The following is a 16,826-nucleotide window of genomic DNA, read 5'->3' as shown; positions in this document are numbered from 1 at the left end:
TCACTGAGTTTCCGTCTGAGGGTATTCACTCGGTGTCTTGTTTTGAGGTTTTCTAGTTTCTGCTGTAACAATGCTATTCTGTCCTCAATGGTTCTTATGTATTCTTTCGGTCTCATCTTCATTTCCCTCATTTCCGGCAGCCTTTTAGATTCTGCCTTCAGTTCTCACTGTCATTTTCGGGTCACAGAGGGTGCCCGACAGTTCACGCCACTTGTTCCATCCAGATGTTACTCTGTGATTTATATCAGCTGTTATCGTGCCATCCTCAGAAATAACAGAGCCCAGGTATCTAAACTTATTCACTCGTATAAGAGTTTTTTTTTTTCAGGTAGTTGGTCTTATTTTCTACAGCTATATACTCAGGAATTCCTCTCTTCTCAACAGTGAGCTTTCCTAGTAGGGTTCCGGCAGCGTATATTGCTTTTTTGATGTTTTTTCTTTGTTGAACCTGACTGCTGCTATTGGTCGATATATGGTGGATGCGCTCCTGCAGTACATGATTGCTGAACTCTCTGGTTATGGATTCCTACAAAGAACTTGTTTATTCTCGGTTTAGTGTCACCTAGTGAATTGAAAATTTTCTGGAAAGCTCTCCTGTGATTTGGAAATAAAATATCGGGAAATTGGACTATTTTGTAACTTTTATTTCTTAACTATGCCGACGTTTCGAGGAAGTTTACCTCTTTCTCAAGGCTAGTCAATTCGTTAAAAGTTGACTGGTTTCACTCCAAATGTATCGCACGATTGACGCTTCCTTGACTCTACTTTTGAATAATTTATATGACTTCAACTTTTAACGAATTGACCAGCCTTGAGAAAGAGGTAAACTTCCTCGAAACGTCGGCATAGTTAAGAAATAAAAGTTACAAAATAGTCCAATTTCCCGATATTTTATTTCCAAATCTAAAGAAATGGACGTTAACCCATCAAAGCTCTCCTGTGAGTTTCAAGTGTATCTTCATTTATCTGAATGGTGTTTTTGGGGGTTTGGTGGATGTTCACATTGTTCGCATCGGGTTGATGGGCTTGGGTAACCAGTTCTTGTTTTTGTGTTTTCGATCCATGAGTTGTCAAGTTTTGTTCTTCATCGGGTGCTTGATTCGGCCCATCAATTCGCGGTGCTTCCGTGCACTGAGAGGATATTTGGGGTGTTGTTCTATAATATACGAGTATGTCGGGATGATTTTCCCTCAGCTTTGTTGCTATGGCTTTTTTTGTCCTCCCCGGGAATAAGTCAATAATATGATCAATACGGGCAGATATTTGTCCCTCTGGTGTGGTGGAGTACTCTCTGATTAGTCTATCAACTTCGTCTGCAGACCACTTGCTTGGTCGGTTTAAATTGGCTTCAGGGTTTAGGTTACGTTTTAGTTCCAGACATTTTTTCTTGATGGCTGGTAATGAGCGATCTGGAAGATTTACCTTGATGGCTTGATGGTCATTAGATGTTATTGGGCCGTTCTTTCCCAGCAGGTAATTGCGAACTATTTCGATTTCTGAGTAGTCTGAGAGTTTCCAGGTAGACATAACCTCAAATAGTGTTAGGAGACAGTTTGACACTATCGCAAAAGCGTTCATGGACTGTAAGCTAAGGTAGATTTCGAAAATTTCACTAAGCGTACTTCCACGTACGCGAAAAAGAGGTAGTATATTCTTTATTTCCATCAGTCTCATACATTCTAAAATATAAATACATAGTGTCATTTATGAAACTGTTTATATCACCGTTTCTTGCAGGAAACATGAGCCAGACGACGTCCTCCGACTCAACATCACAGATCGTAAGTATCTTATTAACTAGGCTAAACACTTATATACAGGTAACAACATTCCCACCAAATAACATCAAATGTACAATGAACCTGAATAAAATCTTTAAATGAAATAACACAGTCTATTTACTTATCACAGATTAATCCTTTTCTATCACAGCCAAATCACAGGCTATGAGCCCACATGTTTTAATATGATATTGCTCGTGGAGACAGCAACACTGTTAGAGCATTTATTGATCAAGATTTTCATATCAAGATTTGTCACTCCTATTATAGAAAGTAATTTTTTAAAGTGTTTATGCTCGTCAGTTGCCACTATCTCCCCAAAGCAACCGATCACGAATATTCCCAGGTGTACAAGGCAATTCTAGAGAGATTGTAGCTCTCCAACTAAATTCAGGTCCCTGGATATTTCACCCACATTTTGGTGGTCTGCATGGGATCAGCTGTTGATGGCGTACCTTGCTTTCTTGATTTTCTCCTGCAGTTATAATAATTTTGCAGGTGAGCGACTGAGACTTCGAGGATCAGTATTTCCTCTGGATTTCATAGGTGTATAAAAATGTCTGGCTTATTATGGTGCAGTCGTTTTTCCGTGAGTAACTTCATGCCAGTCTTATTTCGACTTTTCTCTTACCCTCAAAATCCACATTGAGAGTGGCTCTGCCAAACTGTAGGTTGATCCCGATGGCCTCCGCAGCACCCAGGCTTTTCAGCAACGTTTTCAGGATCCAGTGTACTGCATAGTCGTACCTGGTAGTATATGCAGGTGTGATACATGCACTGCTTACGTGGTGCACAGTTTCTGTTTTGTTGCATCCCTTTCTGAAGCTCTTCTGTCTTCCCGGGATACAACCTAAGCCATGTATTTGCTCCTCTGAGGCACTATGCAGTAAGAAAAACCTCCACCCATCCATGAGCGGCGACAGGGAGGCTGGAATCTCAATATCCTCTTCCTTCGTAAATATCCGGCCATAATTCATGTTCCGGGCCCATCCCTCCCGTAGTTGGCTAAAGAATGTGGTCTCTATGTGTTTTTTGAGCAAGCTGCAGTTTTTCCTGATGTTTTGGGTGTCATATCTAATTTCAGGGCATTCATATTTGTCCATCACGAATTCTTGGTCACTTGGTCAATACTCTTTGCAGGGCCAGATATTTTTCCTCTGCTTCTTCCATTTCAGTATGTGACCTGATGTATATGCCCTTCCTGACCATCTGAATTTCTGTTTCCACCTCGATAGACTTCAGGCCGATTCCTCTCTTGCTGATTGGGAGGAAGACATGGTCATTTGATGTTGTTTTCCCCTTTATATTATTTTTCACAAGGACTTTCCTCACCTCCTTATCAATATCTCTGCATTTCTTCAGAGTTGATGTTCTTTTTTCATCGGGGTATAAGTTGCCTATGACGTAGATGACACTGGGTACCACAGTGCTGTTGTAAAGTTGGGCTTTCTGTGGAGTAGTGAGAACTGATTCGAATATTTGTTTTGTGGTTTGCATTGCTTTTGCCTTCACTGTTTCATAATTTGCATCTGTTTCCCTTTCCAGTTGTTGTATGCTTAGGTATCTGTAACCATTCCTGACTTCCGGTAAGAACAAGGCATCTCCTTCCTCATCCTCACTCGCCCCATCGTACATCCCACATTTTCTTGCGTTCAGCTTAAGTCCCAGCTCTCTGGTGCTCCTTTCTAGTTCTCGAGGTACTGTTCGAAGCCCTTTCTTTGTTGCGGTGTGACATTTGATGTCATCAATGTATGCCAGCAGTTGGAATTTTCCTGAGGTGTCCTTCATAACTTTTTTGCTAGTCTTGAGATGCATAATGATGGAGGCTGTTAATAGGATGAACAATAGTGGGCTCATCGAGTCACCCTGGTACATACCTTTTTTTATATATAATATATTGGTCTGGTTTTCTCTTTCCCCACTTGCACTCGGAAGGACCATTGTTGCATCAGTGTTTTGATAAGTTTCTTAATATTGCGATGAATTGGGAGTACTCCTATTAGTCTCTTGTTGTTTATGGCAGATCGAATCAAAAGTCGTACCATGCCGAATAGTGTTTCCTTCTATTCATTCGTGCCTGCTGTGTTACAGACTTGTCTATTAGCAAGCCCTGGATTGTACCCCATACACCTTTTCTTGCCAACTGTTCCACTGGTACAGCCCAATCAGGTAGGTTTGACTTGAGAATATTGGTAGTCAGTGTTCAACAGTGCAATTGGTCGATAATTTGATGGATCGTTTGCATTTCCACCCTTATGTATCAATATGACCTCTGCTCGGCAGTCCTTTTCTTCTACTGATATTTTCCAATAAGTGTGTCAGTCACGAATCTTAAAAGATATTCTTTTGCAGAGCGGAAAATTTTATAGATGTAGTTGGGTATGCGGTCTTCACCAGCTGCTTTCCACGGTGATAAATTCTGCAAGCTTTCTTCAAGATATTTTCTTATGCTTTCCTCATTCAGTTGTTTCTCATAATTCTTACCTGCTGTGGATCTTCGGTAGTTTTTGAGCATTGCATCTAAGCATGGCGTTGGCGCTTCTTTATCTGCTTTTCCATAGAGATCTTGGAAGTAATTTTCCACACCCTTCACATATACCGGGCACATCCTTGTTCCTGTTTGTATCGTTCTTATGGACGGTGACTCCTGGAATTTTGAGCGAAGGTTAGCTATTTCGTATCGTTTTTTCTGGGCCTCCAGTTGTTTTTCAAGCATGCTAATTCGATCTTCGTTGGCTTTGATATATTGTTTTGGCCTCATGCCTAACCTCTTCATCTGTCTGGCTTCACCAATCAGACTTGCGCCAAACTTCCCTCCTCTCCAATTCAGTATTTTCTGTGCTCTATGGTTGTGTTCTTTCAACTTATTTATTTTGGATTCTGTTAATTTGAATTTCGGCTGTTGGTTTCTTTCTTTAATTAGAATTTTCCTGAGGAGAATCCCTGCAAAATAGATCGCCTTTTTGCATTTACATCTGCTTGCATTTTGACTGGGAACATCGTTGAATATTTGGAGGATGCGCTTTTCAAGTATTTGATCGATCAATTTTACATGCCTTTCATTGCCTTTTCTCAGATAAAATTTGTGGATTTTCTTCCTCTGTTTTTCTCCTACCTTTTCACATATTAGTTGATACTGGGCTTCCAGCATGTTAAACTCCCTGCTATTTTCTTCCTCATTTGTTGCATTGGCATTTGTTTCGTTGCTGTATTCGTGGTTCTCTTCTATAACTGTATGGCACTTAAAATCATCCATAAAAGCAATGATGTTGTATCGACCCCTTGTTTCTCTGGCTGTTTTTGGATCTGTAATGATATGGTTTATAATACTTGCTGTAAGCAGTTTAAACAGAAGGGGGCTTATTGAATCACCCTGATAGACTCCCCTTTTTAATAAATGGGTGTTGTCATCTTACCTACTCTCACTCGGATTGACCATAGTCCCATGGGGTTCTTCAGTAGCCTTTCGATGTTTTTGGCTAATGACAGTCTGTCAATCAGTCTTTTCAACTGGCTATTGCTTTTGGAGTCATAGGCTTTCTGAAAATCATACCAAGCCGAGTAATGTTTGCTCCTGTTCATTCTGGCAGTTTGTGTTAATGCTTTGTCCATTAGCATTCCGTGGATAGTGGCCCATATATGTTTTCGAGCCAGCTGTTGTTTTGGGATCCAATCCTCCACTTTTTCTAATAGCATCTGTGTAATGGTGGCAGTCAATATTTTATAGTCTGTGTTCAATAATGCTATTGGTCGAAAGTTTGATATATTAGTATGGTCTCCTTTTTGTGTATAAGAACAACTTCTGCTCGGCAATCATTCTCTATGGGTAGGTATTCTCCTCTGATTGACTGGATCATACATTCTTCTAACTGTGATTTTGCTGCTGGTAGTACTTTGTAGAGGAAGGTTGGGATGCCGTCTTTTCCTGGTGACTTCCACGGTGCTGCATGCTTAAGTGCCTGGTTGATCTTATCTTTAATTTGTTGAGGGTCACACTGCCACTGATAATCGTAACCCTTATATTTATTTCCGAGTTCATGTAGCCATTTGTTGAGACAAGGAATATTTTAAGGTTCGTTATTCTTCTTGTACAATTCTGAGAAGTATTTCGTTACATCTTCCACATTTGGTGAATCCTCTTCTAGTACATTGATTGATGGTGATTTTCTGATTTTGTTTCCTAACTGCTGAGTTTCATACCTTGATTTCTGTTGTTTCAGTCTTGCAATTTATATTGAAATTCTGGCCTCGTTAGTCTTAATATACTGTGATGGTGTCATTTTGAGCTTCTTCATCTGGACAACTTCTCTCACAAGATATCCAGGGAGATTTCGTCCTCTCCAATTCTGTATTTTCTTTGTTCTGGTATTGCAGCTCATTAACTTACGCAATTTACGTTCTGTTGCAAGGTATTTTGGTATATTGTCAGTATTATTTATTTTCTGTATTGTGACAGACTTTTCGTACTCTGGCCGCTCCTTACGGTTGCTCGGGCGCCAGTAGGGCAATCAGTCAAAGCCCCACGTCTCTCACAGAATCTCCAAAGATTAGAGAGCCCGGGTAGAATTGAGATTCAGTAGAGAAGGGTATCGATGAAGACTAAGGTGGTAGCGTCTTCTAAGTGTCTGCTTTTCAACGGTCTTTAGGCGTCAGAAAAAGTACTTACTTCTTCTAACTAAACTCTTAGATGAAACTGATTTGATAAATAGACTCTCACTCATCCCTCGATCTCAATTCATATTGATCTTGACCTTCAGCCCGGAACTGGAAGAAGTAGGTACCTCTCCGCGGAAAACTGTCCCCACCATAGGCAACCTATTCCCTCATTGGACAAACTCAAATTGTTCGGTCAATCAATGGGCTCGGAAATATATGAACTTCGAAAACAAAAGACATATACGGTTTCAGCCACAAACATGGGACTGGTCGATGGAAAACAATGGCATGATATAAATCGGTACCCCCTATGAGAACATAACGGCTTTCTTCGAAAATATTTCGGTTGATAGGTCTTATTATGCAAGCATAGGTGAAGAAATAAAACGAAGGAATTATGACCGGTATTGAAATGTTGTTTGTCTAAGGCTGTTTTCTCTTTTTTCGTTCTATTTATTGGTTTAAAGTCATTCGAGTGTTTATTAATTCTAGAGCCTATATATTGTTTAGTCATCCCAATTTAGCTTTTATCGCAGCCTTCGCACTTTACCTTCTATACTACGTTAGACGTTTCTACTTTCTTGGTTTCATCTTTCAATTTGGTGTAAATTTGGCCCAATTTATTGATCGGATAAAAAGCAAGAGTGCAATCTTATGTTGACATTCCTACGATTCTTTTAATTGTTTCAAACAATCCCTTCTGTATAAGGAAATCTGAAATGCTTCAATATACTCACTTTCTCTGTTGGTTTATTTATATTTAATGTTTTATATTTATATTCATTTATGATTTTTCTCTCTAACGATCTAGGATAATTGTTGAGTCCTAACATCTGCACAACTTTCCTCTCACTTTCTGGATGATATTGTTCATGACTCAGATGGTAAGCTCTATACAAAATTTTTTTTATTGTTCCAATTTTCTGAGACATGGGGTGATGCGAGTTGTAGTTAAGAAGTCTACCAGAAGAGAAAGGTTTAGTAAACCAATTAGTCACCAGCCTACCATCATCACCTCTCATGACCATCATGTCCAAAAACAGTGCAGAATATTTAAAGAAAACGGTACGATTAAGGTAACAGGAACTACTCACAGAACAGCAGAAGTCCCTGCTCGGGCGCCAGATGTGTGACATTGTGTTTGTTTCATCCCTTGTTGTATATTCCTTCACCAACCTGTGTAGTTCTAGGTATTTCCTCTTGATAGCCGCCAAGGATCGGTGTAAGAGGTTTCTTCAACTTTGTTCTGATGTTTTCATGATCTTCTTTAGTTATAGCATTTCGTGTTTCACTGACATAATCACGGATAATCTCGATTTCTTCGAGTTTCCATGTGGCCATAACCTCAAAATTGATTTTCTGCCTTTAGTTCTTGTGGAAGACGGAATTTTACTGTTCCAATATACTGTAGTATATCCTCGGTAGTATATTCTTTATTTCCGTTAGTCTCATACATAGCAAAATATAATGTATAATGTCATTTATGAAACTAAAATATTACCGTTTCTTGCGGGAAACGTGGACCAGACGACGCTGCCCGGCCCAATATCACAGGTAGTATATCACATCTACTTTCATATAAAATATTAACATTTACAACAAACAATTAGATGTAAAATACAATAAAATAAAATAAACAAAACAATCTATGAACTTTTCAGTATCACTGATCTTAGAAAAAGTGTTTTAAAATTATATTAGTAGTGGAGACAGCCACACTTTAGGAACATTTATTTATTAGAATTTTGAGATTAAGTTGGGAGAGATAGCAGGAATTCGGACACTTTGTAATGAGAAAATGGGTTTTCAAACCTATTCCCTCATTTTAGAATAATTATTTTAGTTTTCATTTTTAAATAATTTTGTTTCGAATTAATTTCCGAAAAATCTTTTCGAATTTCCAATTCAGGATTCCGACATCGTTCGGAATTGTAAACATACCGTACCGTTTTTATTCCGTTTTTATTTCCTAAAAACGATGTCGCACCGTATAAAACATCCTGAATTGGAAGATAACCGAGTTTTTCTGTTCGCTAGCACAGATGAGTCGAAATTAAGACGTTTTCATCGACGCAAATTTACCGAATTTCGACTGTCGGGCACATCTGATTTCCGCACCCCCCCTGTGGGTATAAAATCAGATGTTCCCCCGCAGGCCACTTCACTTACGAATTATAACCTGATTGTTCACTTGTGATTTTTACGATTTTCGCTTGATTCGAATTACTAGCGCCGTCCGCCGAGTTATTTTAGAAAAATTGTTTTTTTTGGGGTTTTCATTTTCTAAGAGTTTAAATTTTTTTTTGCCTTTTCTCCGTCACCACAGTTGGGGTGATTGTCTCGAGTTTTGAGTGTAAGTGGCCGAATATAGAACCAGAGGTAAGACGACACGCCGTTATTTTTTTATAATATTGGAACTTCAGTTTTCCGTCTACATCCCTCTCATACCCGAGTCTGAGTTCCGCCCCTACTGTCATTAACGTACCCTGCTGGTGTGGATACCCGAGGGGTTGGCGAAGGCACTTTGGGGTGGCTCACCCTTTCCTGAAATTTCCCGTCGTATCTAGTTCCACCCCTACTATCGTTAAAGTATCCTGCTGGTGTGGATACCCGGGGGGAACCGAGGACACTTTGGGGTGGCGCACCCTTTCCTCAGTTCCCGTCTTTTTACCCCGTTCCGGTGTTCACCTTTACGGTTAGGGAGGCATTCTGCTGGTGTGGATACCCGGGGAGTGCCGAACGAGCCTGAGGGTGAGCCGTCGTATTTCTGTGCTGTCTTTCATCCCCTAACCTGGCTGAAGTCCAATATCTGTCCGTCAAGTGTACGTCTCAGGTTTTGGCTGGCGAACAAGTCCGTTAACCCCCGTATACCGTTTGAGATCGGATCCAGTGTTATTCCGTCAGTTTTGCCCTGTAAATCTCACTGATTTCGAGTCACCGAATTTTGTAATAGAGCTATTTGTGTTCCCCTTTTACGAATCGACAAATAAAAGTTGTATACGTTGATTCTGCCTATCATTGTGCGTCGCTAACACCCTAGACACAAGGGAACCCTGTCTCCGGCTAGTAGCTGCCAGGGTAGGTTTGCTATTCTCCCTTAAAGAATAGCTGGCGCTCGAGTCCACCGAGGAAAACCCCGTTACAAAAATGGCGCAACGAGCAGGGACCGTTCAGAATCTACCAGGAAACAACTGAGGTGAGAGACAATAACCGGACAGTGAGTGAATTCCCGAAACAGTGAGTAAAACCTCAGAACAGTGAGTAACTATTCCTTGAACGGAAAACTGTGAAAAATAAACTTGAACTGTGTTTTATTCCCTGCCACTCCATATTGAACTGTTATACTGTGAATTGAATTGGACTATATTTTGAAAATTTTCCTACTGTTGAACCCCGTTGAAAATAATTTGTGATTATTCCTTTTGCCGATTACTGTATTGAGTTGTTGAAAACTGAACTGTTATTCCGCCGTTATATCAATGAAAATTATTTCCGATTTCTAATTGCATATTTCTGATTTATTGAATTGAACTGTTTTAATTTCACATTGAAGGTGAGTGAATTTCCGGACTTTGAAAAATTGAAAATTTATTGTCGCAATTGGTAAAATTTAATAGGTGTGATTTACCTATCGGTTCAATAGGGAATCACCTATTACCTGTTGATAACCTATCTACCTGTTTTCTATTTTCTTTTGACCTGTACTGTTGAAACTTACCGATTATTTCTGATTTTCCTGAAAACTGAAAGTCAATTATTGTGATTTATTTTATGGCTATTGAACTTTGAAGACTTTTTGGAAATTTAACCTGTGCGTTTTGGTGCTATTCGAATTTCAGGAAATTTTTTCGGACTATACGAAGTGACTTGCGATTGTGTGCGGTATTTCTCGAATATTTTCGGACTTTAGTGGGACTGATAGAAATTTTTTCGAATAACGTTGGACTTGAAAATTTTTTTTGTGATACATCGGGACTTAGATCGTTTTTGGTGCGCCGGGACTTAGACTTTTTTTGATACACCGGGACTTAGACTTAATTTTTGTTTGGGGTACACCGATACCCACTTCGAACTTAAGTGAATAGGTTGGCTAACGATTAACTTACCGGGTTGGACTTAGAACTTAAACGGATTGTGAAAGACATACCGAGTGTGAAATATTGGTGCGTTCTGAATCGGACTTAGTTGAAATAATATGTCGAACATGGATGTGAACCGGTTACTCAGTGATGAACTTACATTCGAATTACAACTGAGAGGACAATCGATACCCGGTACTGTGATGACTAAACGGAGTCTGCTACGACAGGTGCTTCAGTCTAATGAACCTCTACTACCCCCAACATCATTGAATCCCGCCTCCGAGATTGAGATATGTCAAAATAAACTCACCGATTTGGTAGAATCCCTTCAGAACTTCAATCATAATAATGCGGCTAACGAATTTTCGCGAATTTACACCAGATTAATACACATTCAAGGCAGGCTGAACTTTATTGTCACCGCAGACACAGCACAGTTACAATTGATTGAACAAATGAAGGCGACTACAGATAAAGCATTGGAGACACTGGAGGAGCTGCGTAGGAAGAGTGATCGTGAACAGCCGCAGACATCTAACCGAAGTCAGAGGTCTCTTTTGGATGAGGAGGTGCCCAATTCACCTGGGATGTCACCGATCCAACCGGAGAGGTTATCGAAGGTTGAGACATCACTTATCGACTTAGGAGATGGTGCCGACCCTCCTGCACTAGTTGATGTCTCACGTACCGGTACACCTGTAAGAAATCCATCATTAGAACGGGTCATGAATGAGACAAGGCAGACATGTAGAGCATTACTGCAACAATTACCAGCGATACCTCTTACACAGTCGCAGGACTGTGGGACAGCAACACCTGAGGGTCCGACACAAAGTAGATGGGTTAATTCCACACGAAGGGTGTCTTTTCCACACTTACCTGCACCGTGGATGAATTCTGACCGGCCAATTATCACAACACCTGCCAGATCGGAACCGGAGTCTCTATCAACAGTACCAATTGTTCCGGTACACAAATGGAACATCTCCTTTGATGGCGCTGGTGGTGTGACCGGATTTCTTGAGGAGGTGGAGAGACTGACTGAGTCCCGTAGGGTATCCCTGGAGCAAGTTTTCGAATCAGTGTATGAATTACTACGAAAAGATGCGAGGGATTGGTTCATTCCCCGGAGAGGTACTTTCAAGGACTGGGAGGACTTTAGCAGCCAACTGAAAGAAGCATTTCTGCCAGTTAACTATGAGGAAAATCTGTTGGAGGAAATAAAAAGGCGAACACAAGGCCCTGAAGAAAAGTTGCTTCTATATGTTACCCGGATGCAGAACTTGTTCCAGAAACTCACCTATGCAAAACCATCCGAGGTGGAGCAGATCCGGCTTATCCGACAGAGGTTGATCCCGCCCTTACAGCAAGCCTTGGCCTTCCAGGAGACCAAGACTTATGATGAACTTCTCCGTGAGGGAAAAGATTTTGAACTGGTCCAGTGGCAGATGAGCCAGTACACCCGGCCACCCTCCAAACCAGGTTTCGTGGAGGAACCTCACCTGACATACAGTCCCCGTCAACTGAACCGATATCAAGCCAGTTTTTCTATGGATACCGGAGAACAGGTTCGCCAAACAACGGATCGCAGGGAGTCAGTCCCGCCGACACCAACCAACCAGACACGACTTTCTCCGCCGGGGGAAAGCCGTCCAGAGCCACCCAAGTCCAGAGAGTCAATAGCCCAGCCACAGGAATCACACAGTCCGACTTCTGGAGACAGGTCCGAAGGTCGATCCAGACCTGCAACACCGCCACCCCGCCGTCCAGCCGAAAATAGCCCCGCTGACCGGACGGAACCACCTTCAGGGAGGAGAGTGTCCTTCCAGACACAGTGTTTCCGATGTGGTGGATATGGCCACATGCGTCGAGAATGTCGCAGGCCACCGAAAATCTTCTGTTCTCGATGCCAGAGGGAAAACATTCTTTCACGAGGCTGTCCGTGTTCGGGAAACTGAAGGGGAGATTGGAGGCGGAGTCGACCACATCTCCCGGAATCTTGACTCCACTGGCACCGACTACCTGTAATGATAACCGTCCGTTAGTAGAGGTCAGAATAGCCGGCAAACACTTCCGAGCACTGATAGATTCCGGAGCGACCAGGAGTTTCTGCAGTCAGGCCGTAGCCGATCAGTGTGAAAGTAAAGGAATCACAGGACAAACAATGCACAACAGTTTCGCAATAATAGCGAACGGACAAACCACCGTCACACCGAAACTGTACATCACCACCGTGCAAATTTCCGATTACACACTGCCTGACTTGAAATTCTTACTGGTACCAAACTTACCGGTTGACATTATTCTGGGGATGGATGTTCTGTCGACTTTCAAGTTTTCCGTAAATCTCAGTACCGCCGAGTGCTTTCTGGAAGGCCGACTGATCTCGAAACCGATGACTCCTGTCGAAACCACCGCAGAAGTTCACACCGCCGAAGAACACCTATTGGAATTGACGGAGTCTCAGCAACAGGAGCTGGAGGCATTTATGCAAGAAGAATTAAAGAAGTTTGAAGACCTATATGGTACAACCGACCTGATTGAACATAAGATCAAACTGAAACCGGGCACCGAACCGATCAAACAACGATACCGACCCCTAAACCCGAAAATGCAGGAGATCTTCAATCAGGAAGTAGACCGTATGTTGGCTGAGGGAGTGATTGAACCCTCCAAGTCACCGTGGAGTTCACCGGTAGTATTGGTCAGGAAGAAAGACGGAAAATACCGTTTTTGCATCGACTTCCGTGCCGTCAACCAAGTGTCTGTAAAAGATGCATACCCGTTGCCGTACATTTCTGGGATTCTGGATAAACTGCGTAAGGCCAAGTACATCTCCACACTGGATCTGAAACAAGGATACTGGCAGATACCGTTAGCAAAGGAGAGCCGTCCGATTACTGCCTTCACAGTTCCAGGAAGGGGATTGTTTCAGTTCACCGTCATGCTGTTTGGTCTTCACGCTAGTTCCGCCACATTTCAGAGATTCTTAGACACCGTTATTGCCCCAGAAATGGAACCGGAGGCGTTCGCTTACCTGGACGACATAGTTGTCCTGGGGGAAACTTTCGAGGAGCACCTGGAGAACCTAAGAGAGGTATTCCGGCGGTTGAGAGAAGCAAATCTTCGTCTCAACCCCGAAAAGTGTGACTTTGTGCGAAAATCCCTAAAATACCTAGGACATGTCGTTACTTCCGAAGGAATCCGTACCGACCCGGATAAAGTTTCCTCTATCCTAGCATTCCCAGCGCCGAAAACCATCCGTGAATTGCGCCGTTTTCTGGGAGTTGCTAGCTGGTACCGCCGTTTTATAGAGAACTTTTCCGATGTCGTTTCATCGTTAGCTCACCTGTTAAAGAAGAAACCACGTTGGAAGTGGGGTGAGGAACAACAAAAAGCGTTCGACCTCCAGAAACAAAAATTGACCGAATCACCGATACTGGCCTGTCCGGATTTTAATCAACCGTTCGTCCTGCAAACAGACGCCAGTGACGTAGGCCTTGGAGGAGCCCTGACCCAAGTTCTTGATGGAGAGGAAAGGGTGATCGCCTATGTCAGCCGTACCTTGAACACCGCCGAAAGAAATTACTCCGTGTCCGAAAAGGAATGTCTCGCCATTGTTTTCTCGATAGAGAAACTGCGACCATACCTGGAAGGATTTCATTTCACCGTAATTTCCGACCACATGAGTCTGAAATGGCTGAATTCCATCAAGTCACCGTCCGGAAGAATTGCTCGATGGGCCGTTTTCCTTCAGCAATTCGACTTTGAAGTCCAATACCGGAAAGGTGCTCTGAACAAAGTCGCCGACAGTCTGTCCCGAAACCCGTTACCGTCTGTAGATTCCGTATGCCTGGCCGACGTCGAACTTCGCTGCAGTTGGTACAACAAAAAGCTCCAAGAGGTACAAAGAGACCCAGAAGATTTCCCTGACTTCGCCGTTGAGGATGGGAAACTGTATCGTCACTTCTGGGACTCTTCCGACTTTACTGAAGTTGGATCCGGACAACCATGGAAGCTCTGTGTACCCACCGAACAACGACTGGAGGTCCTGAAAGAAAATCACGATTCGGAATTAGCTGGTCACCTGGGAATCTCCAAAACCATCTCTCGGCTAGCCCGGAATTATTACTGGCCAGGGATGTTCAGAGATGTCGCAAAATACGTAAGAAACTGCCCATCCTGTCAAAGGTACAAAGTACCACAACAGAAGACGCCTGGAAAAATGCAACCACATAGAATGACTGATGCACCGTTCCAAGAGGTCTGTACAGATGTGGTTGGGCCACTTCCCCGTTCCAAGAAGGGAAATTCTTACGTAGTGGTGATGCAGGGCCGTTTCACGAAGTGGGTAGAATGCCGTCCGTTGCGGAAAGCCACCGCTAAAACCGTTTATTCAGCCCTGTATGAACAGGTTATACTCCGATATGGCTGTCCGAAACTGGTGATATCTGATAACGGGGTACAATATGACAGTAGACTGTTCAAAAACAGTCTCCGAGAGCTAAACATTGCTCACCGTTTCACCCCTCCGTATACACCACAGTGCAACGCCGTAGAACGAGCCAATCGTACGTTGAAAACTATGATAGGTCAGTTCTGTGAAGCCGATCACTGTACTTGGGATGAGAAATTAGGTGAACTAACTTTCGCCCTGAACACCGCAAAACAAGAATCTACAGGATTCACACCGGCCTTCCTGAACTATGGAAGGGAATTAACAGTCCCAAAGGCAATCTACTCGTCAAACACCCAAGACGATGACACCGAGGAGACAAACAGAAGCCCAGAAGAAAGTAGAGTAAATCTTACTCACCGTACAGAACAAATCCGTCATCTTCAAGAGGCCTATGAGTTTGTCAATACCAGGTTGTACCGTGCATTTGAGCAACAGGCTCACCATTACAACCTCCGTCGAAGGGAAGTTCGTTTCCATGTCGGTGATAGAGTTCTGCGCCGTGCTAATCCGTTGTCATCCGCCGTTGATAGCTTTACAGCCAAACTGGCTCCCAAGTTCTCTGGTCCATATACCGTTGTGAAAGTAATTTCACCCGTTGTTTATGACCTGAAAGATGACAGTGGTAAAAAAATCACCAATATTCATGTGAAGGATTTAAAACCGTTCCATCCGTCTGATCATCAATAAGTACACTGTATAGCAACCAAAATAAAAATCAACCGTACCGTTATATTATAGCATGCACTGATAATAAAATGGGATACATCCGTTCTGTCTGACTCTATTTCACTCCTCTATTACCGTTAAAAATAATATTCATCACCGAAAATAGGTTAGTAATGGGGTACTACCGCTGCTTTCACTGAATAAGGGCCCAGGTGAGTGAAATAGAGCCTTATACTTGTATCTCCTTATTAACTGACAAAATGTACATACCTATATTTCCGCGATTCCACCACCATAAGCGATAGATCTAACCTGGTCTGCCAGTGTTGGAAGATTCTGTTCCGTACAGTTTTTGTTTGTTCTGTGCAGCTTTATTGCCACCAAACAGGACCGTCTGACTGTCATCCAGTGGGTAAGTGGTATCCCAGAACACCTACAACAGAAAATTCCGTTAATTCACTGGAAAAACAGGAACCGTTACCATTAATTCAATTTTCTGTACTAATTGTGGAACCGATAATAATAAGTGAGATACACCCGTCCTGTCCGTCTCTATTTCACTCCTGTGTCACTGTTAAATACAATAACCGAATAGAAAATAGCAATAGCAGGCTGACACCGCTTACACCGATATTACAAACTGGCCTGAACGGTAAGTGAAATAGATCAGTATATTTGTATCTCCTTATTAAAATTACCGACCGTACTTACCGTTTCTTCCGAAATTCCACCGTACACCCTGTTATCCCTCTGCTCCAGGATGTCAGTGTACTGGATGCTTTTCTCTAATTTTTATGCAACCTACAACTGCTGCTGACTCCAACATCATCGGAGAATTGCACCACCGTCACAGGTGGAGCCAACGACGCTGTCTGGTATTCCAAACTACCCTGGTTCGATGATATTGGTAACTGTTAAACCCCCATGACATGTGCCCGGAGCCGGCTTTGCGAGGTCCACCCTAAAATGGTTCAGAAATAACACAACGAATGACAAATCGAAATGGTACTCACTTTGAAGATTCCGTCCAGCACTGTTTCCACTATTTTCCGGCATTTCTTTCACCGATGGAGGTGGAAATCGAAGTTTGGAACCACCCGGCGAAATTTGACAATTGGAATTTGGAGGTTGGCTGATAGAACACAGAACTTCGACATCCAAGCGCGCCGTCAACGCGGACCA

General features: G+C 42.5%; 1 long non-coding RNA gene across 1 annotated transcript; it reads right to left on the bottom strand.

Moving 5' to 3' along the window:
* Positions 1-15,453: 15,453 nt before the first annotated feature.
* LOC123312131 lies at positions 15,454-16,547 on the bottom strand. Its single transcript, XR_006537577.1, has 3 exons — positions 16,356-16,547; positions 15,915-16,077; positions 15,454-15,584 (listed from the first exon to the last, which is right to left on the bottom strand). It is a non-coding gene; the product is annotated as an uncharacterized LOC123312131 (long non-coding RNA).
* Between the last annotated feature and the right edge of the window lie 279 nt (positions 16,548-16,826).

The sequence above is a fragment of the Coccinella septempunctata genome, chromosome 4 (assembly GCF_907165205.1).
Source record: "Coccinella septempunctata chromosome 4, icCocSept1.1, whole genome shotgun sequence".
NCBI lineage: Eukaryota > Metazoa > Arthropoda > Insecta > Coleoptera > Coccinellidae > Coccinella > Coccinella septempunctata.
Note: the sequence above shows the minus strand (reverse complement) of the source record. Positions and strands in the feature narration are given on the sequence as shown.